Source organism: Pan paniscus, chromosome 1 (genome assembly GCF_029289425.2).
Source record: "Pan paniscus chromosome 1, NHGRI_mPanPan1-v2.0_pri, whole genome shotgun sequence".
Classification (NCBI taxonomy): Eukaryota; Metazoa; Chordata; class Mammalia; order Primates; family Hominidae; genus Pan; species Pan paniscus.
Window position 1 is genome coordinate 143,680,862 of NC_073249.2, and position 24,470 is coordinate 143,705,331.

Genomic DNA, 24,470 nt, shown 5'->3' on the forward strand with positions numbered 1-24,470 from the left:
CCCTATTTAATAAATGGTGCTGGGAAAACTGGCTAGCCATATGTAGAAAGCTGAAACTGGATCCCTTCCTTACACCTTATACAAAAATCAATTCAAGATGGATTAAAGACTTAAACGTTAGACCTAAAACCATAAAAACCCTAGAAGAAAACCTAGGCATTACCATTCAGGACATAGGCATGGGCAAGGACGTCATGTCCAAAACACAAAAAGCAATGGCAACAAAAGACAAAATTGACAAATGGGATCTAATTAAACTAAAGAGCTTCTGCACAGCAAAAGAAACTACCATCAGAGTGAACAGGCAACCTACAAAATGGGAGAAAATGTTCGCAACCTACTCATCTGACAAAGGGCTAATATCCAGAATCTACAATGAACTCAAACAAATTTACAAGAAAAAAAACAAACAACCCCATCAAAAAGTGGGCGAAGGACATGAACAGACATTTCTCAAAAGAAGACATTTATGCAGCCAAAAAACACATGAAAAAATGCTCATCATCACTGGCCATCAGAGAAATGCAAATCAAAACCACAATGAGATACCATCTCACACCAGTTAGAATGGCAATCATTAAAAAGTCAGGAAACAACAGGTGCTGGAGAGGATGTGGAGAAATAGGAACACTTTTACACTGTTGGTGGGACTGGAAACTAGTTCAACTATTGTGGAAGTCAGTGTGGCGATTCCTCAGGGATCTAGAACTAGAAATACCATTTGACCCAGCCATCCCATTACTGGGTATGTACCCAAAGGACTATAAATCATGCTGCTATAAAGACACATGCACAAGTATGTTTATCGTGGCATTATTCACAATAGCAAAGACTTGGAACCAACCCAAATGTCCAACAATGATAGACTGGATTAAGAAAATGTGGCACATATACACCATGGAATACTATGCAGCCATAAAAAATGATGAGTTCATGTCCTTTGTAGGGACATGGATGAAACTGGAAATCATCATTCTCAGTAAACTATCACAAGAACAAAAAACCAAACACTGCATATTCTCACTCATAGGTGGGAATTGAACAATGAGAACATATGGACACAGGAAGGGGAACATCACACTCTGGGGACTGTTGTGGGGTGGGGGGAGGGGGGAGGGATAGCATTGGGAGATATACCTAATGCTAGATGACGAGTTGGTGGGTGCAGCGCACCAGCATGGCACATGTATACATATGTAACTAACCTGCACAATGTGCACATTTACCCTAAAACTTAAAGTATAATAAATTAAAAAAAAACACAAAAACAAACAAAAAAACACCAGACAACTAACTAGCAAAAAAAAAAAAAAATGAAAATTAAATAAGTTAATTAATGTGAAATGTGAATAGTGCCTAGAACATAGTGAGCACTCAACAAATTAGGCTAGGATTACCTGTTAAATTTTCGTCCTTCCAGTTCATATCCTCAACTGCAGGTCCATTTCTGTGATGCTGAACAAACCAGGCCAATAAATGTGATGGCCTTTTTTTACAATGCTCTTTATGAAGTCCTTACCCCTGGCCTGCTTTGGCTTGGTTATGTCCTACTTTGACTTTAGATCCATGTCAAGAACTTTAAAAAGTTTGATAGTTTACTCTACTTGCAAGATAACAAGTTAGGCTTCAATAGTTTTATAGATGCTGGCAGAAGATGGGACAATCCTGGGTCAGGGAAAAAAATTTATTAATCATTGCAATAGCAGTAGCAGAGTTTTAGTATTTTCTCTGATTCTCTGACCCTCTGTTCCCATAGGGTGATGCCAAGAGGGTTAAAGTGACACCTGCATACCTGTTGCATTTCAGGAGAGAAACTTTGAGCTTAGGGAGCCCAACTTTTATAATGAATAATAAGCATGTCTACCTTTTGCTGCCAAGAGAGAGGTTATACTTCTAAGACTATAAGCAAGCCTGCCTTCGCTCTGGACTGAGATACTATATCTTCCAAGTCTATTCACTGTACAAATATCATTGAAAAGATAGTTGGGACAAAGGCAGTCAGTACCTCTGCTATCGAGATATAGAGAGGTGCAAGAATGCCACAGGATAATTGTCTCAACAGTCTCAACGACAATTCTTCCATTCTGCCCTCACTCAAGACAGGGTTATTGGCCCATGTAGACCATAAGCTCCTTGAAGACAGATTCTTTGTATTTTTCCCACTTATCCCAGTTCCTAGCATAGTTCCTTGCACATAGTAGGTACTCAAAACACTTTAGAATAAATAAGAGAATTTAATATAAATGATATTATTTTCATTCCTACCATAACCAGTTGGAAAATAAAATTGAAAAATAATTCTCATTCATATCAGCAGCAACTTTATAAATACTTTAGTAATGTGCATACTTTATGAAAAGTGTGCACAAACTTACATAGAAATCTACAAAATGATATTAGTAACATAAAAAAAGATTTAGGTATATAAAGCTACATGCATAAAAATGGGAGCAGCACAAGTCTTGAATTGCAATGAGAAACACAGCTTTTATTTGCATCTTTGCAACTTAACAAGCTACATGCTCTTAGAAAAAAAGTGGAAGCTTTCATAACTTTTTATACATTTATTCAACAACTATTTACTGATCTCTCATTTGAAGCCATGCCCTTTTTCAATTGTAATTGTCTTCGTTATTCAACCCTAATTAGTAAGAGTGACTTCTTAGAGCTAGCTTGTAATTTGATATAATAAAAGCAATTGTTATTTCTAAGCTTATGGACCATATAGGAAAAATATTTGGGTCTTTATAAAAATGTATTATTATGTATAATATTATACATTAATACTGTATGACATAAAACATATGAATAGTATGTCATTTATATAATTAAATATCATATTACTCTTGTAAAGGTTATTAACTCTATTTTTCTTTGGTTTTATTTTTTATTTTTTCCTAGGAAACCTACTTTCTACTTCAAATAATCTCATATGTATATATATATGCATATATATGAGTAGTTTTATATATATATAAATATATATATATAACTACTAGTTAGTAATCACGTCATGCCAACAACTCGATAAAGACTTTTTTTTAGTAAAAGAAGGAGTAATTCACAATATAAATTCTGTATTTGTTCTGAAAGCTAACCAAGGCAGATAATTAGAAAACTCAGTAATGGTGTAAATTTGAATTATATCAATAAAACTCATAGCTGTATATACCATTTTTTTCTGTTATGAAAAAAATGTGGATATAGCCTCATAAAATATATGGGACTAATTCATTATTTTACACCAGACAACTAAATGATAATGTTTAGTATTGGTGTAATAACCAGACCTCTGGACAAGACAGTCTCATTGTTACTCCCAGTAAAATAGCACTTCAGTATTCTACAAGACTGCCATCACTGTCAAGCATCATTGGGTGGTGTTTACAAATAGTTAACCAGCCTTCCTCACAGCTGTTCAAAATTGAGGGCTCATGAACACTTATGCAAGCAGGGTAAAATCTTATAAGCACAGATGAGCAGGAAGAGTGGTGGTACGCCAAATGCATAACAAATAAGAATTTTAATTCATCTCATCATGAAAACAATAAGAGATGAAGAAAGAGAGGACAGAGGCCTTGGATGCCCAGAATTAGAGACTTAACTCAGATCAACAGTGCCTGTCAGACTTAATGAAGATTGTTTATAAACACAGATTTGGCATATTTCAGAGCTGAATGTAGGAAACAACTACTCAAGTGCTCTTTTGGTTGTGTGGCTAATATTTGAGGGTATTTAAAATTTAATCATTAAGTTTAATCAATTTAATAGAGACTCTAGACCATCAAGTATTTAGATAATCATATAATTAAAGTTTCTCTGGGATATTTCACAGTGTCGTGTTTTAGAAGATGTTTAATACTCTTAAGATTTTGCTACTCAATATATATTTCTGTGTGAAATATGAAGACCCCAAATCTTTAGATAATAGTTTATTTAATCCAATGTAAAAAGAGGAAAGTGGTGAAATCTCCATCGTTGTTTTGTGATTTTTGAACTAAGTCCAACCCCCTCCTGTCAGAGAAAACTGAGACAGAGGTAAATTAAGTCTTACCAGAAGACCTAGACATGACAAGTGGCAGAGCAGGAATTGTAGCTCAGGTCTCCTGCACCTTAATCTGAAGTTATTTCCCCTCACCTTTCTTTCAGGGCAAGGTCCTTCTATAAGTGAGACTCCAAAATGTAAGATTCTAGTAACTTGAGTATCTTGATGGACGTAGCACAAGTAAACCCAGTCTGTACATGCTGTTTCTGAAAAGCAATGGACATTGATATTTGAAAACTCCTAGTTCCTTTTCCTGCTCTCATTTAACAATAGTGGCACATTCATGTTAAGAAATCTTCAGCTAATGTGACAGAACCCTAAAATTTCATGCCTCTCTTTGTTTCCACACATGCGATTTAGAATTGAGTTTAGTTCTCTTACTGACAAGTCGATTTGGATTTTTTTCAATGCACAAAATTAATTTTTAATTTATTTTCTTGGTTAAGTGTGCATTGATTAATGACTCACAATGAGGTGGCGCAAAGTCGTAATTTGAGGAGGTTTCAAGGAATCAAAAAATTTTTAAATATTAGCTTTATTTTGCAAGATTTTTTTCAGTCACTGTACTTTTTTTTTCTAATTCCATTGATGCTAAAATGACAAGTGTAAGTAGAATACTTTTATAATTGATTTAATTTAATTTTTTTAGCCAGAAAAATTCAATGAAACTTTCTAATCTCAGGTAGGACTTAAGACACATGCCAACTATATAATAATCTTCTAGTTGTCTTCTTTCTTTCTTTCTTTTTTTTACAGTATATAGCAATTGCAAAGTTAAGGTTTACTTCCTCAGTACACTGAAGTGGCATAGTACCACTCAATTGTGTCACTTTTTAATACTCAACACGTTGATACTATTTCAGTATCTTAAGAGGCTGGTTTCATGAAGACACTACTTGCCTCCACGTATTCTGCAGAAAAAAGTCTAAATTTACAAGAAATCTTTAAATAATTTTTATTATTTACCTTCACATATAATAGCTCCTGTTATTCTCTGACATAAAATTTCTCCATACAAGTAAGTTGCTTTACTAACACCTAATAATTGTTTTTTGTGAAAAGACAAACAAAATCAACGAATCTCTAGCTAGACTAAGAAAAAAAAGTGAAAAGACCCAATAAAATCAGAAATGAAAAAGGAGACATAACAGCTGAAAGCACAAAGAATCACTAGAGACTATTATGAACAACTATAAGTCAACAAATTGGAAAGCCTAGAAGAAATGGTTAATTTCCTGGATACATGCAACTACCAAGATTGAACCATGAAGAACTAGAAAACCTAAATAAACCAATAGCAAGTAAAGGACTGAAGCCATAAAACAAGTCTCCCACCAAAGAAAAGCTCAAGACCCGATGGTTTCATGGCTGAATTCTACCAAGCATTTAAAGAAAAGCTAATAATAATGTATTCAAATTCTTCAAAATCAAAATCGAACAGCAGGAAATACTTTCAAACTTGTTATATGAAGCCAACATTACTCAGTTATCAAAACTAGACAAGGACACAACAAGGACAAAAACTATAAGCCAATATCACTGAAAAATATAAATGCAAAAATCTTCCACAAAATACTAGCAGACTGAATGCAACAACAGATTTTCACCATGATCAAATGGGCTTTATCACAAGGGTGCAATGAGTCCAACATACACAAATCAATGAAGATGATACATCATGTTAACAGAACCAAGAACAAAATCCATATGATCATTTCAATACATGCTGAAAGAGCATTCAAGAAAATTCAACTTCCCTTTATATTAAAACCCTTCAATAAACTGGGTATAGAAGGGGTATACCTTAAAATAACAAAGGCCGTAGATGACAAACCCACAGTTAGCATCATACTGAACAGGGAAAAATTGAAAGCCTTTCTGCTGAGATCTGGAGTAAGACAACCCGTAGTTGTAGTAAACCACTAAGATTTTGTCAGAGTACAGTGTAACCTAGCAAAATTAACTAATTAATAAAATGGAACATGAAAGCTGTGTTCTGCTGAAACAGAACACCAATATATGTGCCATTGGCTTTTGAACGGGGTAGTTGTCTAAGAGGGTATTTATTGTTGATGGGATGCAAGACAACTCATTATGCATATGTATAAGCGGAACATTTAATATAATTGTTGCTTGTAATTACTTAGAAGACAGGCAATGTATTGTATGAGCTTGAGTTGTACGTGGAGACGTTGGAAAACAGAAAGCTACTCATGTAATGTTGGCAGCATTTGATAAGGTACTTGAACAAGATGAGAAAAGAAAGAATTGGCCAGTTTACTAACAGAGACAAGAGGTGTAATTCCTTTACATTTCTGTCAGTAAAATGTAACATTGTGAAATTTTAGTGACAAAGGCTCGTTAACACTCAGCCTCAACACAAAGACCAAATTGGGGGATAAGGGAGCTAAAGCCTATTATTAAAACTCAGAAATAACTAATGTGGCACCCATTCAATCTTTCCAATTGGTCAAAATTTCTCATGGAAAGGAGACTCAGAGTAAGACCTTCCCACAGAATCTTGCTAAGTTTAAATGACTGGCAGCTAAAACTAGAGAGAAAGGCCTATTTTAGGGGGAAAAACTGTGTACATTGGCACTGGAAACTGGTATCAAACAAATAAAAATCTTACTATGCTTTTGAGAGAGTTGTGCCAGTACTCTAAATTAAACAGACTATAATTATTTGAGACTTGAAATTCCCTTTGAGTACTAAGGTGTCCAGAGTAATAAATAAAAATACAGAATGCCTAATTAACTTTGAATTTCAAATAAATAACAAATAATATTTTTAGTATAATTATATCTCATGCAATATTTAGGACATACTTACGCTAAAATATTATTTGTAGTTTATCAAAATTCAAATTTAACAGTGAACACTATATTTTATCTTGTAACCCCATATGGAGATCCAAACTTTTATAGGCAGAAAATAGGCTGCAAAGCCATCTGAGCCACCAAGAAGGGCATATCCTTTAATAACCTCTTCAGATATGGCCGAGGAAGAGAATGGAAAAAGAAGGTCTTTGTAGACGTCAGTTCCAAGATCCATGACAAATAAAGAACTGAAGATGTTTTGCTTTCAGGGAACAATACCTAATCCAGAAATGTCTTGGGTCTTTCCATATCCTACTTCTCATTGCCATGTTATTTGCAGTATTAGTTTCTGTGAGTGGTTTGTAAGTTCATCCCATTGAGTCAGGTGACTGACTTTGGTCAATGTACATGTTAGTAGAAATAACTTATGACATTGCTGAGCAGCAACTTAAAGCATAATCACGTTGTTATTCAATTGCTCCTTTCCCTCTGCCACCAGATCAGCAATGTGGGAGACAGGAGCTTCACCTTCAGGCTGGATTCCATGATGGAGAAAACACATGGAGCAGACCAGCAGTTATTTGCAGCTATCATGTGAGGTGAGTAAGAAATCCATCTTTTTGTGGGGATAGGGGAGTGAGAAAGCCCTAGATTTGGAGGGCTTAGGATTGTTTGCTAACCTTGCTAATATGCTGGTACTAACAGGTTCTGAAAAAACATTCATTCATTCATTCGTCTATTCCAATCACAACAGAGCTATAGTTTATTATAGCTATAAAAAATATTTGTGTTGTAATCAAGATTAAACAGTTTGCCCAAGGTCATTGAGGAAGGCAAAACTCAGATTCACTTATTTATTTGGCTCCTTCTATGGACTTATTGCTATTCAAGACATTGAGAAGTACAAGAGAATAAAACAGTCCCTGACTTCAGAAAATGAATCACTTTGTTAGAAACATAAGTTCTATCCATGTTTACACACATGTGCACATACTCCATGTGGTTTGAGTCACCTCCCTTATAATATTTTACATTGTTTCTTACCCTCACCTCTGCCTCCTCCAGCAGCTGTGTCATGCTGTAGGACATATTGGCATGCCTTGGATGCCTCTCCATCCACATTTAAAGACCATCATTGTATTGGCTTTCTTTTCCAAGATAAACTCTGCTACCTGCTTTATAGTAACATATTTTTTTTAGTGAAAAATAATGAACTATAATTGTATAAATGTAACTTTGTCCTGATATGCTAATTTTTTCCAAGATGTATACATTTATCTAATGAAAGAAAAGCCAAACAGGAAAATCATTTTAGTTGTAAAGAATAAATGCCCATTCAAAATATTCCAAGAAAAACAGGCTGGGTGAATTGTTATTTTATTTTATTTATTATTATTATACTTTAAGTTTTAGGGTACATGTGCACAATGTGCAGGTTTGTTACATATGTATACATGTGCCATGCTGGTGTGCTGCACCCACTAACTCGTCATCTAGTATTAGGTATATATCTCAATGCTATCCCTCCCCCCTCCCCCCACCCCACAACAGTCCCCAGAGTGTGATGTTCCCCTTCCTGTGTCCATGTGTTCTCATTGTTCAATTCCCACCTATGAGTGAGAATATGTGGTGTTTGGTTTTTTGTTCTTGTGATAGTTTACTGAGAATGATGATTTCCAATTTCATCCATGTCCCTACAAAGGACATGAACTCATCATTTTTTATGGCTGCATAGTATTCCATGGTGTATATGTGCCACATTTTCTTAATCCAGTCTATCATTGTTGGACATTTGGGTTGGTTGCAAGTCTTTGCTATTGTGAATAATGCCGCAATAAACATACGTGTGCATGTGTCTTTATAGCAGCATGATTTATAGTCCTTTGGGTACATACCCAGTAATGGGATGGCTGGGTCAAATGGTATTTCTAGTTCTAGATCCCTGAGGAATCGCCACACTGACTTCCACAATAGTTGAACTAGTTTCCAGTCCCACCAACAGTGTAAAAGTGTTCCTATTTCTCCACATCCTCTCCAGCACCTGTTGTTTCCTGACTTTTTAATGATTGCCATTCTAACTGGTGTGAAATGGTATCTCATTGTGGTTTTGATTTGCATTTCTCTGATGGCCAGTGATGGTGGGCATTTTTTCATGTGTCTTTTGGCTGCATAAATGTCTTCTTTTGAATATTTTAAAAGATTTGAAAAGGAAATGTGGACTCATAGGATCCAAGGCATCTTAAAACAAATGCTTTAGCTTCACATCTTTCTGATCCTGCAGGTTTCTTGCTTCTTAGAGTCTGTTCCACTCTTTTAGTCTACAACTGAATTTTCCCTGCCCACCCTTTCTGTTTATTCATCATTTAGGAGGTTGTAATGATTTGCAATGTTGTCAGCTCAGGCCAAAACTTTTACATAACTTGTCCAACGCAGAACTTGTTGCCTTCAGAATACAGTTTCTCTGCCTCTTATTTCTGACAATTAAAGAAAAAACTGATTGACTATTGATTGGGTCTCCTAGAATCAAATATACACTCCAGTCTAATTATAGGCATTCATCTGAAATACTGCAGGCTTAGTTCCAGACCCCCAAATAATGCAAATATTGCAGAAAGGTAAGTCAGATGATTTTTTGGTTTCCCAGTCAATAAAAAATTTATGTTTACACTTACTGTAATCCATTAAGTGTGCACTAGCATTATGTCTAAAAGACAATGTACAAACCTTAATTAAAAATACTTTATTGTTAAAAAGTGCTAACAATCATTTAAGCCTTCAATTAGATGTAAATTTTTTGCTTGTGGAGGGTCTTGCCTCCATGTTGATGGCCGTTGACTAATCAGAATGGTGGTTGCTGAAGATTGGGATGGCTATGCCAAGTTCTTGAAATAAGACAACAAATGAAGTTTGTCACATCTATTGACTCTTTCTTTCATGAAAGATTTCTCTGTAGCATGCTATTTCCTTTTATAGCATCTTACCCATGGTAGATCTTCTTTCAAAACTGGAGTAAATCCTCTCAAACTCTGCCACTGCTTTATCTACTAAGTTTTTGAAATATTTTAAATAATTTGTTTTTATTTCAAAACATGTTCACAGTATTTTCACTAGGAGTAGAATCCATCTCAAGAAATCAATCACTTTCTTTGTTCAGCCATAAGAAGGAATTCCTCATCTGTTCGTTTTATCAGAAGACTGCAGTGATTCAGTCACATCTTCAGGCATTATATCTAATTCTAATTTTAATTCTAGTTCTTTACATCTAATTCTAATTCATCTTGCTATTTCCACCACATCTTCAGGGACTTCCACTGAAGTCTTGAATCCCTCAAAATTATCCATGAGGGCTGGAATCGACTTCTTCCAAACTTCTACAAATGTTGATATTTTGACTTCTTCCCAGAAATCACTAATGGCATCTAGAATGGTCAATTATTTCCAGAAGATTTTCAATTTACTTTGCCCAGATCCATCAAAGTAATCACTATCTATAGCAGCTATAGCCCTATAGCCTTAAAATATTTCTTAAATAATAAGACTACAAAGCAAACATTACTCCTTGATCTATGTGCTGTAGAATGGATGTTTTGTTAGCAGGCATGAATGCAACATTGATTTCCTTGTATGTGTCCATCAGAGCTCTTGGGTGATTAGGTTCATTGTTAAAGAGCAGTAATATTTTTTAAGAGAATATTTTTGTCTGAAGGGTAGGTCTCAATATAGGGCATAAAATATTCAGCATACCATGCTGTAAATAGAAGTGTTGCCATCAAGGCTTTGTTATTCCATTTTATACAGCACAAGCAGAGTAGATTTAGCATAACTCTTAAGGGTCCTAGAAGTTTTGGAATGATAAATGACCATTGGCTTCAACATCAAGTTGCCAGCTGCATTAACCTCTAACAAGAGACTCAGATTGTCCTTTGAGGCTTTAAAAGCCAGACATTGACTTCTGCTTTCTAGCTATGAAAGTGTTAGATGCTATCTTCTTCCAACAGAAGGCTGTTTTTCTGCATTGAAAATCTGTTCTTCACTGTAGGCACTTTCTTCAATGATCTTAGCTAGATCTTCTGGATCATTTGCTGCAGCTTTTGCATCAGCACTTGCTGCTTCATCTTAGACTTTTATGTTGTAGAGATAGCTTCTTAAACCTCATGAGCCAACCTCCTCTAGCTTCCAACTTTTCTTCAGCAGCTTCCTCACCTCTGTCAGCCTTCACAGAATTGAAGACAGTTAGGGTCTTGCTCTGGATTTGAGTTTGGCTTAAGAGACTATCGTGGCTGTTTCGATCTTTTATCCAGACCACTAAAATGTTTTCTATATCAGTAATACAGTTGTTTCATTTTATTATCATTGGTGTGTTCACTGGGGTAGCACTTTTAATTTACTTCAAGAGCTTTTCCTTTGCATTCACAACTTGGTTAACTGCTTGATGCAAAAGGACTAGCATTCTGCCTTTCTCAGCTTTCAATATCCCTTCCTCACTAAGCTTAATCATTTTGAGATTTCAATTTAAAGTGAGAGGGAGATATGCAACTCTTCCTTTCACTTGGACACTTGCAAAAAGCTTGTTCAACGCTCAGCCTGCAGCCCAGGATATGCGTTGACCAACACAAATTTCATAAACTTTCTTAAAACATTATGAGTTTTTTCTGATTTTGTTTTTTAGCTTAACAGCTATCATTAGTGATAGTATATTTTATGTGTGGCCCAAGACAATTCTTCTTCCAATGTGGCCTAAGGAAGCCAAAAGATTGAACACCCATGACTTAGAGGCTATTATAGGGTTATTAATTGGCCTAATTTCAATTTTTTCTCAGGAAATAGAGAAGCCCAAGGAGAGTGAGAGAGATGAGAGAGCAGTTGGCAAAGTAGTTGGAATGCACACAACATTTATTAAATCCACATGGGTGTGGCTCATGGCAGGCACTCCAAAACAATTACAATAGTAATATCAAAGATCAATGATCACAGACCACCATCAAAGACTACCATAACATAATAATTTAAAAGTTTGAAATATTGTGATAATTACCAAAATGAGACACAAACACAAGAAGTGAGCACATGCTGTTGGAAAACAATGCCAATAACTTGCTGGATGCAGGATTGCCACAGACCTTCAATTTGTTAAAACAAAAAAAGTGATGTCTGCAAAGTGCAATAAATAAAATAATAATAAAATGAGGCATGCCTGTATCTATAACCATTCATGTGAGGTCAGCTGGTATGTTGCATATCTCTTTTAAGAGTTCGAAGAAGACAAATTATGTTAAATGGAATTGGGATATGGCAGGCATATTAAACTGACATGTCCAACACAAAGACATGGTCTGTAAAAGCAACACACACATATACAGGCACACATGTCAGGAAACTAAATATATATATGTGTGTGTATTGGTGTGTATAGTTTCAAATTTTGTAGCACTTTGGATTTCAGATTTTTGGATTAGGAATGCCCCCAATCCAGAATACTCTAAGATCTAAAATTCAGCACCTACATGCCATCGGAAAATTTCTTACTTGATCTTAGGTGACAGGTCATAATAAAATGCCATCAAAACTTTGTTTCATGAACAAATTTATTTAAAATATTGTATAAAATTACCTTCAGGTGATGTACATAAGACATACATGAAACATAAGTAAATTTTATGTTTAGACTTAGGTCTCGTCGCCAAGATAGCTTATTAGATATTTGTAAGTATTCCATAATATAAAAACAATTTATATATTAGGACTTCATAAAGTTTAAAACTTTCTCCAAAACCAGATTGGCACAAATATATTTAAGGATTATTCTGCTTCATGTATATTCAATAATGCCATATTAATTTAAATTTCATAAAAGATTCTGTTATTGAAATTTAGGAGGTAGTTGATACCGTTAGAGGCCTTTTATTTATACCTTTTGTTTTGATATAAACTGTTGGTGATTTGAAAATCTTAATTTCTGAGTGAATTATACAGATAGTCATATTGCTTAAGTTTATCATCTTTTTTGTATAATTAGGATGAATAATTTAGTTTATATCTTTTGTATTTAATGCAGTTAAAAATATCCACTGAAAATACAATTCTATTAGCTGATTTGAGAGAATGTCTATGGTTAACTCGCTTAATAGCATTGACTGGACAAAAGCGACTTTTATCATAATTCTCTCGTCTTCTCAATTTCAATATGAAATATTACCAGTGAATAAACAAATGAATTGAGAAAAGTTCACGTTCTTTGCTGAAACCCTAAGGGTCTGGTGAATACATTTACATTAATGGTGGATTTAAAAAGATAAAATATAAATCCATAACATTTTAAGAAATATTGTGTGGGCTGGGTGCGGTGGCTCATGCCTGTAATCCCAGCACTTTGGGAGGCCAAGGTGGGCAGATCACAAGGTCAGGAGTTCGAGACCAGCCTGGCCAATATGGTGAAACCCTGTCTCTACTAAAAATACAAAAATTAGCCGGGCATGGTGGCAGACGCCTGTAGTCCCAGCTACTCGGGAGGCTGAGGCAGGAGAATCGCTTGAACCCAGGAGGCGGAGGTTGTTGTGAGCTGAGATCAGGCCACTGCACTCCAGCCTGGGAGACAGAGCAAGACTCTGTCTCAAAACAAAAACAAAGAAAAAAAAGAAATATTGTGTGTGTGAATAATGTGCATTTGAGAACAGAATTTTATAATTACTTTAGTCATCATACTTAATTTTAACAGTAAGAAATTGTATGAGATATGTGATGTAATGTTTTCTTATCTAGTAAAATCATTGAGCATACTATCTCCACAAAACTCAATGAGAAACGGTAGGTAATATGTTAAAGAGTAAGAACCCAACAAATGTTATTTTCTGTTAGCATGATTGTGATCATTATTATCATTTTCATCATTAGTTTACACTCTGGATATGCAGCAACATAACAAGGTAATGTATGTTTTGTATTAAGTGTCAATGTTAATTTTACAAATATTAATATTTTTAAAATCCTGATTTCTAAAAGATTCTACTAATGATATCACAGACAAGTACAGTTTTGAATTTATAGTTATATTATACATTATATCCACCAAATTCTAAAATTTCTCACTGGCTAAAATAAATTCTCCTATATTCTCTTTTCTCATTTCTTCCTGTGTATCAACAATTTTGTAAAACTTTAAGGTTGAAGAAATTTGGTAGCAAATACAAAGAAGAAAACTGCCAATTTCTTTCCAGCTAAACATTTATTTCTACAGAACCATATATTTTTATCACTTTCTGGTCCTGCATGATCACAAAAGATTTTCTCGTTTCTCTTTGTGACAATTTTGTATAAACAAATATGCCTTTCCTGTGGATAGTGTGATGGCATTCAAATTATTCTGATTTTCCCCAATAATCTAGCATTGTTCATAACACACACACACACACACACACACACACACACACACTCATCTAGTAACCATCAAAACCCGGAAGAATAACCAATGTTTCAGGACACAGATGTAATTGCAATGCAATGAAATATAAATAAAATTTCTAAATCTCCTAAGAGAAAAACATTTAGAAAAGCCTTTTTAAAAAGCTTTAAAGAACTCAGAACTTGCACACACCTGGAATCCCAGCTACTCAGGAGGCTGAGGGAGGAGAATTGCTTGAGCCCGGGAGGTGGAGGTTACAGTGAGCCGAGATCGTGCCACTGCACTCCAGCCTGGTCAACAGAACGAGACTGTCTCAAAAACAAACAAACAAACAAAAACAAAAACAACAACAAAAGAAACTCAGAACTTTTGACGATCACAAGTGAAACAACCTCCCCAAATTTCTTAATAAAAAAAAAAATTGATAAGCTCTAACCTCTAAAGACAAACTGGGGAAGAATATCCTTCTATAGCCAACTTTAAACAAACAATAACAAGCTTATAATACCAACTTCCAGGGAGAGAATATCATAGGATACCTGTAACTAAATTTCAATAAAAGAATTAAGCTTCAAGAAGACTGGAATGCCAGATTCTGATGTGAAAAGTAAATGTAATGAAAGCTATCTCAGAGAAAGAAATGAAATTGCATATTGGTTATCAGCACTAATTATATAAATGTTCATATAATGATAGGGGCATAAAAATCATGTATAAATCAATAATTTAAGAATTGAAATAAATGCAAGAATCTTAGGGATACCATATTTAATTTTAATTTCCACAGAAATTGATTTAAATCGATTCTGACAAACAAAGTACCTTTTAGAGGTGAGTGAGCCTTGAGCCACAAAAAAGATTGAATTGCAGTCAAGCAAATCCATTCAGGAACCAGCATTCAAAGCCACTGTAAATTCTGTCACTTCTTCATTTAGGTCCCAGCTCCTTCATTATGTTGACACGTATGTTAGAAAATATTCTCAATTACTCTAAAATTACCAGGAGATCAAAGTACTGGAGACAGAACAAACAAGTTTGTGAGAAACTTAAAAATAATGATGCTCTTCTGACAAAAAAAAAGTATTTTTGAGGACTTTGTTTTTCATTTTCTTTCTTATGAATCTCTAAGGTCTCCACTGAAATTTATATCATATCAAAAGTGAAAAACAAAATGGTATAGCTATTTTTCTACCTCATAACTTTCATGAGTAAAACATTCATCTTTCCTGCTGAAGGGAAGGAAAGACACTTCCTTCATAATAATTCTTAACTTTTTCTTCATGATACTGTGCATCAGAGAAGACAATAGATGGACTATAATAGGACAGATGAAAATCAAGGCTTTGAACATTTTGATAGGCGATGGAAATAATCATTTATTTAAGTATCATCACACAGTTCTTGGTAAACAAGAAAGTATATTCAGTGCAGCTCTGATAAATTTTAGTTGAAAAGAATCTCCCTTTGCTAAGTTTTCAATTTTGTTCCAGATAGATGAAAACCATAGAAAGCACTTATAATCTCTTTCTTAACCATAGATCTGGAGACAAGGTATACTAGAATATATTTGGAGCTAGATATTGATATGTAGTAGACTACATTGAATAAGTTAATAACTCTCTTTAAATGAAAAAGATATTCCATGAACCTATTGATTTGAGTCATTTAAATACATTACACTGTACCTGCCTTTTGGTAATTATACCAATTAGATTGGAGAACCATTTATCAGGGTGCCAATTAAGTAAATTCTATACTTTCTGGAACTTAACAAAACGGTCTAGATTGGACTGACTAAATAACTCCTATGTTCCTAGGCACTTTAGTTGACTTGATCATGTAGCATGACAATAATTTCCTACTATATGAACTAAGGTTATAGCTACTGAAAGACATAGTTTATTCATTTAGTTTGCTTTATCATCTGAATTTGAAAGCTAAAAACTTTAACCAAAAAATATTGGCTTGGAATCTTACTTTTAATTTTGTTTAAAAACTGATTTCAATGAACATTTCCTTTTAGTTGATTCTTGAATTTAAAGGTTAATTAACTTAATGATTCTTGGGTTGGTAGACATGTAATTCTGGTTGATTGAAATTTTTTTCACTGCCACATTTTTCAGAAGATACAGAAGAATGAATTAAGAATTAACTGACATTCAATAATAGTGGAAACTTAAAAAACCCTTATAATCAAATTTTTGCTAAAAAGGAGTTCCCGTTTTTTAAATTATTAAATCTAAAGGACTTTTTAAAGTGATTTTTTCTAACATCTATTAAAGAATGGAGATGTTCTCCAAGTATTTTAACCACTCTTTGAGAAGGGTATGAAATTCTGTATAGTCACTCATAGAGTTACTATACTTAGTCACACTGTACATTATTGAGCAGAACACCAAGAGGTGGTAGAGTAAATATTCAAAAACACAACTATTCATTTAATTTTTGTAACTGACAGTTAGAGTATTATAATTATATACTAATAAAATATGAAACAAAACATTTCTGAAACAGAATAGTTTTGCTGAGAAATCTCCAAGCCATTTTTCTGTGGCCAGTATCTAAATATACAAATGTTTTTACTAAGTCACATGAGATGTTGGTGTTGGTCAAAGAAATTCCATCAGTTGTTTTAAGTGAAAGATATACTTAGATATTAAGTAGTCAGTTAAATAATTATTTTGTACTCAAATCAGCTCTTTTTAAAATTATGTAGTTCAACACTATGGGTGTCAATGTAGTGCTTTTTCTGAGAATACATAATATATTGAAAAATTCAAATAATGTGAAGGAGTTCTTATGCATTTTTACAGTGCAACAAAGTGGTACTCACAGGTTGGGGAGAAGTGAGAATTGAAATCTCGATTGAATTTGAAGAGGTATATATGATGAGGAGATATGAGAGGCAACCTTTGAGGAAATGAGTGGTACAGCAATTGAAAACAAGTTTTGTAAATAAAGTTGGAAGAGATTAACCTACATCATCATAGCAGATCAGATATCAGAAGAAATAACTATAACACAAGAACCAAAATAATCAAATAATTTCAGATATTAAATTTAAAATTTTAATCAATTCTAAATGATATACACACAAATTAGTTTGCTTGCAAAAGTCAGAGAAAGCCTATTTTGCTTAATTATAGTCCTTGTAAACATTTCTCTCTACATCTATTTACTGTTATGACTTGTAGCAGCAAGAAAACCCTTTAAAGTCAATATACTTAATATCCATAAGGGGAGAGGACTTAAGTTAGTTTTTAATCAATTTAAGGCAGTTTAACATATACTTGAGGATCTACTAAGCTACAAATGTTCTTCTGAGGACTTCAGGGAGTGTAAATATGAACATGAAGCACTCCTTACAGCAGCTTACAATCTGAGAACAAAGGTAGAAGGAGTTTACATATGAATGAATTACATGATAGAATAAGGTGAGTGCCAAAGTACAAAATGGTGTAAAAGCGTTTACCAGAAACAACAATTATCTTAGATGGTTAGGAGGAATCAAGAAAAATATCCAAAAGGAAGTAGGCCTCTGCACATTTGCCCACTTATTCATAGCCAACAATGGAGAAAATATGGAACATGATGAAGAAAGAGCTTATGGCCAAGACGGGTTGAAGTGTAGTGCAAGTGGTAAGGGGAAGTGGAAAATGAGGCAAGAAAGATAGACTGGAGTCAAATTGGAGGGCTTTGAATGCTGAGTTGACAATTATTAGCCAAAAAAAGTGACACTGCCTCTTCCATCACAGAATAGATGACAGTAGACCATTCTAAGAGATGCACATTGAAAAAACATTTAGAGAGCATGATGCGGCCTTGGAGGAATTTAATCATCAAACATTTATTGAAGACCTATTGTGTGCCAGGGCTGCTTTGATTGTGAAATTTGTGCTATGCATGAAGACTACAGAAATACAAAATGAAGTCCTAGTCCTTAAATGGTTCAAAAGTGAATGAGAAAAGACACTTCCAGAAGTGCTGTGTAAACAATTTAGGATATTATCAGGAAACAGGGGATGTTTGGATTATCTATTATCATGTAAGAAGAAATCCCAAAGCAGTGGTGTTATGGGTTGGATTGTGTCCCCACAAATTTATATGCTGAAATCCCAATCCCAAGTACCTTAGAATATGACTGTATTTGGAGTGTTAAAATACCTTAAAATGGAGACAAGGCCTAAAAAATCTCTGAGAAGATGAAACCAGTGAGGCCTCATAAATGACTTGAACCTTGCTTGATTTGCGAACATCAGTGAAACTTAACTTGAGCTACTTCTTGTAAATGCCTATATTAAAGAAAAGCAGAGCTTAAGCTCAACCAATCAGAAGTAGCCAATAAACTTATAATTGTAAAACTAGAGACTTTCCAATGGGATAGGCCAAAGAAGGCAATTGTATAATTGTACTCAATCAAATATTTTCTTTGCTTCCCTCTGTATTCATCCTATAAAAGCCTCCTCCTTGCATTTCCTCATTGGAGCTCTTAAACCACTTCTGGTTTGGAGCTACCCAACTCATGAATTGTTGCTTGCTCAAATAAACTCTTTAAGGTTTTATTGAGCCTCAGTTTACTCTTCATCAGGAGTAGGATGTTTAAAGAGTTAATTAAAATGAGGTTGTATGGGTAGCTGTTGTCTAATATGACTGGCATTCTTTTAAGAAGAAGAAATTAAGCACAGACACACACAGAGGAAAGACCACTGGGAAGACGTAAGGAGAAGACAGCAATCTATAAGCCAAGAAGTCAAGCCATAGGAAAAATGAACCCTTCTGACACTTTGACTTCAGACTTCTAGCCTCCAAAACTGTGAGAAAATCAAGTTCTGTTGTTTAAGTCACCCAGTCTGTGGCACTTTGTCATGTCAGCTCCATGGCTCTTGGGTCTGGTCTTTAAATTCTTGGTTCTGCTTCTGAATTATCCTTCCTCTTCCATAATATGTAACATGTGTTTGATGAAGTAGTTTTCTCAGTCTGCTTCCTGCTTGTATAAATTTGGAGTCTAAAGACCCCTTTTCATTTTTTAATGTCTCTGCTCTCACAGTCCAAGTTGGCAGTGTTACTCCATGAATAAATGTTTTAAAAATATTGAGTTTGTGTCATTATGTAAAAGCCATATCTATACAACACCAGATGATGTGAGTCATCTGAACACTGGAGGATCTGCTTCTAAGATGGCTCACTCACACAGCAGGCAAGGTGGTGCTCTGTCAGCTGTAAAGCATAGCCATGACTACAGAGTGGGAACTTCAGTTTCTTTCAACATGGGCTGGTCCAAGTAGCCTGGGTTACTTGGCTCATTTCCAAGGGTGATCATTTTAAGAGAAGGAGAGAAAGAGACAGAGAGAGGGAGAAAAGAGAGAGAGCGAGAGAGCACTAGCACCAGGCGGATGCACTATCCCCTTTTAATGCCTAGCCTTAGATGTACACAGCTTTGCTTCTGCCATACCATATCAGTTGAAAAAGTCAAAAAGTCATAAGGACCTACCCAGGTTCAGAGAGAAGTACATACACTCAACTTCTTAACGGAGTAGGGGCAATGTTCTAGAAGAGAATATGGGTCCAGACATATGATGGCCATTTTTGGAATACTCATTCTGCTCTCCAGTGAGCTTTGAGTCTGAGTATCTGTTCCAGAATGAATGTACAAATCAAGATATGCTTGAGAGAAGACAATATTTTAGCTTTGTTATATTTAGCTATGTAATAGAATATTAATAATAAATTATTAACCAATGTCATATATTTTGGGAGCTTTTTATGCTTCATTTTATTTAATGCTAACAATAATCCGAAAAGGTAGATTTTATTATTCTTTATGATAGATGAAGTAACTGAGGCTTAGAAATACTATTTAGTTTGGTATTTAATTACTAAAGCTCACATTACTGTGGTACTTCCTAGAGTATGTTCAAATGCTGATGAAACTAATCCTACAGATATAGAGATATATGTTTTAGGAAAGATGGATAACTGTAGGAATAAAGTTCTTGAGTTGACAAAAAAAGGGATGAGATCCAGTGTATCATTGGAAGTTTTGGCCATAGCAATAAAGTTCATCAGTTGTAACAGGTGGAAAATGGAGTTCATGGGCATAGATAATGATAATTAGGTAGAATTGTTAGTGATAAAATGAAGTATTTTGTTTTATGACAGCATCCATTTCCTCAGTGAAATAGGAGGCAAGACTATCAGCTGAGGCATGGTTATCAAACTTTGACCATGGAGCCATTATGAAATAGTCAAGTTTGGGAGTGGAGGATGGGGGTAGCAAGAGGATGGCGGGGCTGTGCTCAGCACCTACTTGAGGTCTGTGGTCATGAATTTATCTGAGACCAGGTGTTCACTGAAGTCAGGTGTTTTTCTCTAGTGATAGTTCACTGCTGGGTTTAGATGCAAAACAGGAAGAACATTTAAATTTATCCAGTGGTGTAATTTTTGAAATAGCATGAAGAAGGGTAGGAGAGGAAAAGACATTTTGAAAATGTATAAATAAGTAATTTCTGTGATTGGTCTCACGACCTAACTAAGGAAAAGTAGAAAGTCAAACGTGACAAATGACAAAACAGAAAAAAAAATGCAGGTCCCAGTGCAGTGAAAAAATGTGGGAATAAAGTAAAGAAAACTCCATAGTCATAACAAAGAGATCAGTGAGTACCTGTAGAGTCAGTGCCTGACCCTTATTCCTTCCTTTTGGTCCTCCTTCCAAATGAAAACAGTTTTTGGTTGTTGCTGTTATTGTTTTGGTCTGAGGACTTTCTTTTCCTTTGCAAATCATAAGCATAAGAGAATTAATACCTTTCTGAATAGACTGCAACCAAGGACTGCTGGCAGTTATAAATACTCCAAATCCCTCTCCCTTAGGTGTGATAAATTTGAGACTGTGTCTTACACCATTTCCCAAACTTCCCCAGTTGGATTAGGCTTCAGCCAGCCAGGTGGGAACTTGCTGGACAACGCACCTTTAATTGACTCTATCTCTTTCCTGTCTTGCTTCCTCGCTCCCTACTAGTGTTCCCTGTAATCATTTCCAAAATAAACTAATTCTATTCAAGTCCTTATTTCAAGGCCTGCTTTCTCAGGGGACCCAACCAACAACCCCTCCTTTGAGCCTCTAGAGCTCCTCTCAAAACACTTACCAAAATACACTTTGTGGTTTCTTACTTGTCCTTCTCTCCATTAGACTGTTTCCCCATGAAAGGAAAAGTATGTCACCACCTTTCTGGCTCCTTCTCCTAGTACAGTTCCTGCTATGTAATAACAACAACTTAAATATACAGTAAATGGAACAGAATGCTCAATTAAAATGGATGCTTTTGCTGACAAAGGATTGGAAGTATCTTCTTAACTTGTGGAGGCAAAACTAGATTAGGTTCAGTATAACATGAACATTATTTGTAGCATATTCTTGGCAATGTAATTCTTTGAAATTGATAATCCACAGTAGAATGTGAAGTCTAAAATTTTCACCAGCCAAAATATATCACTATTTTAGATTGTTAAATTTGAGGGAGTTGAATAATATAATATGGTCTCTTCAGATACATATTTAACAATGCTAAGGAGTTGTGTGATTACACATTTATCATTTTTCCCTAAGCTGTTTATTCTATGAATTCTTTTAACATCAGCAACACAGAAATAACTGTAGGAAAATTTTTGTTTTTTGCATCATAAACACCTAACATGAAGATGCTGAGTAAATATTCATAGAATAAATATTCTTGTGACAAAGATTATCATTTTAAAGTAAATTATTGTTGGAATAGATTAAAATGTTTTTAAAATTAGGAAATAAAAGCACAGTAATAAAGTTCTTTATATATTTTTTAATTGTGATTTGACTATCATCTAAGTAACTGCTATTTATATACCTGTTTGCTACTGCTGATTACTTTATAAAGTTCAATTACTCTGATGGCTAAATATCACAATCATTGTGTAACTAACTAAACCAAAAGCCATACTCGCTGTGATACAGATATATTTGTGACAATGCTTATTTGCATTTGCATATCTCAACAACTGCTCAAGTATCTGCTTTCTAGCAATTTGGCAGCTGCTACTTAAAATCAATAGTGGTAAACTCTGGTTGTGTTTGGTTTGGAAACGAAGTGTTGTCTTGTGCAGCATTCTGGTACTTTGCAGAGTATTAATGAAGTCACTTTGCTTCATGCTGTTGTATCACAGCTACTTGGCATCCTTTCCTCCTCAGCTGGCTATTGCATTACTTCATCTATTTTCCTTTCATCCTTTGTCTCATTCACAGGCTTTGCCTTTGAATGGTTTTGAATTTCCCTTGTCAAGAGTTAATTTACACTTTTTAAAAAATGTATAGCTGTGAAGCCTGACCTGGTTGAAATATGTTGGGTAATTTATTAACAAAAGCTGTGTGTGAACTATTTAGGAGTTCCATTTGAATTTCCTAAACAGTTGGGGAATTAGCTTCATGGAGAGCACAGGTATGTATGGTAAAAACTGGCAGGCAAGTGGACATTAATTGACTGAAAAGAGAGCTTCAGTCATACTGGCTTCTGTACAAGTAAAACAATCAGTTTTGAGTGATGAATTATATCCAACCCTGTGCTAATAATTGAAATATGTACAAAACACTCTTATATCAAATCTCCTGTATGCGTTACCTTTGTAATGTTATGGCTTATACTTTAGTGCCAAATTTTGCCTTGTTATGGTGTTTGTGTAAGTTCTCTTAGGATAGAAACATGTTTTAGAAGTATAGTACAAAAAATAGCTTAAAAATATAATGATGGAGTTAAACTAAATGCTATCGGAATACTGCTCTACAGTTTTTAAAGACACCATGCTGTCTCATACCAGTGTACCTTTTTTGCACATGATATTTTTTCTGAAATTTACTTCCCTCACCGCAAGCCCCATCTCCTGCCTACCCTGAGAAATTCTGCATTTCTTTCAAGTCTGTGCACAAACTTCACCTGAATCTCCCAGGCTAAGTGAGACAGTCCATTCATCCTCCTTAATCCCATTGTACTTGTCTCTGGAAGACAGGATAATACACGCCATGGAATTAACTATGTGCCAAAGGCTTTAGTAGGATGATAAATGCTCAAACTCAAAACTCCCTAATTTTGTTAAATATATATCTGAAGAGACAATATTGTACTTTGTCACCAATTCTCACTATTTTACATAATTAGGCTCACTAAATAAATATTTCTAAAGGCATTGCTTTGCAGATATGTCTTATAAAGTCTCCTAAATCATTTCACTTTAATCCAGGATTTAATATTACTATGTTGCTCTACAGCCTTTGGGCTTTATCCTTTTAGAACATTTTGTAACTCTTTTTCTCTATCACCTGAAGTCTCACTATTTTTATTCTGGATCTTCATCCTTTTCCCTAAGTCAACCATATAAGCTACCTTAAAAATAGTTAAGAGTTGTAATGAGAGGTACACAACAATTTCTTTTCTGCTATAAACCCTGGAATTAGTTGCATGAAGTTTTGGTTGACCATATCTCAAAATCACAGACTTAATGCCCATCACAGCAAAATGAGATGCTATCTGCCAGTAGAAAAAACTTCAAAAAATACAGAATATACAGATCCCTCCTATATATTTGATTATGTGAATGTTTAATTTCCCTTCCTAATTTAGGGATACTAAATAAAACATTTAAGAACTTAAAGAAGATAATATTTGCTTGCTTCTCATTGTGCAAGAAATCCCATTATAGTGCCATCGAATAAATGAATTATACTGAGTCTTAGAGTCGCTTTGGGTTTGGAGATTTTAATACTTTACAGAGGTAGTCTACTCAAAGTATGCCAATTTTTCATGTTTTGTTTTTAGGGTGGGGATTCATGCCTATCTTGGAGCCATGACTACAGTAATTGGAAAACAAGTGGCTCTTTAAACATTCTTCTACTATTGCTCAAACTATAGACCTATAAAATATATAGACTTGAATCATTTAAAAATATTGTATGTTAAGCTTTAGAAGTCAATAAGCTTGAGTTGTACTAAGGGCTTCTTAAATGTAAAGGTTAAAAGCCTTCCACTAACTATATCATGATGATTAAAAACCATACATTTAAATTTGGAATTGAGCATATAAATCATTCAATCAACTAGAAAATCTTGGGAACAAGAAAGTAACTTTTAGGCATTTGTTAACCAAATCATCTCTATTCTCTACATGCATCAATAATAACTCAAGTATT

At 34.6% G+C, this 24,470-nt stretch overlaps 2 long non-coding RNA genes across 2 annotated transcripts; both read right to left on the reverse strand.

Moving 5' to 3' along the window:
- Positions 1-12,938: 12,938 nt before the first annotated feature.
- Positions 12,939-17,138, reverse strand: LOC134728840 (uncharacterized). The gene is made up of 3 exons (XR_010109696.1): positions 17,097-17,138; positions 15,086-15,277; positions 12,939-14,571 (listed from the first exon to the last, which is right to left on the reverse strand). It is a non-coding gene; the product is annotated as an uncharacterized LOC134728840 (long non-coding RNA).
- A 2,629-nt stretch (positions 17,139-19,767) lies between these two features.
- On the reverse strand, positions 19,768-21,581 carry LOC134728841 (uncharacterized). Its single transcript, XR_010109697.1, has 3 exons — positions 21,406-21,581; positions 20,925-21,031; positions 19,768-19,894 (listed from the first exon to the last, which is right to left on the reverse strand). It is a non-coding gene; the product is annotated as an uncharacterized LOC134728841 (long non-coding RNA).
- Between the last annotated feature and the right edge of the window lie 2,889 nt (positions 21,582-24,470).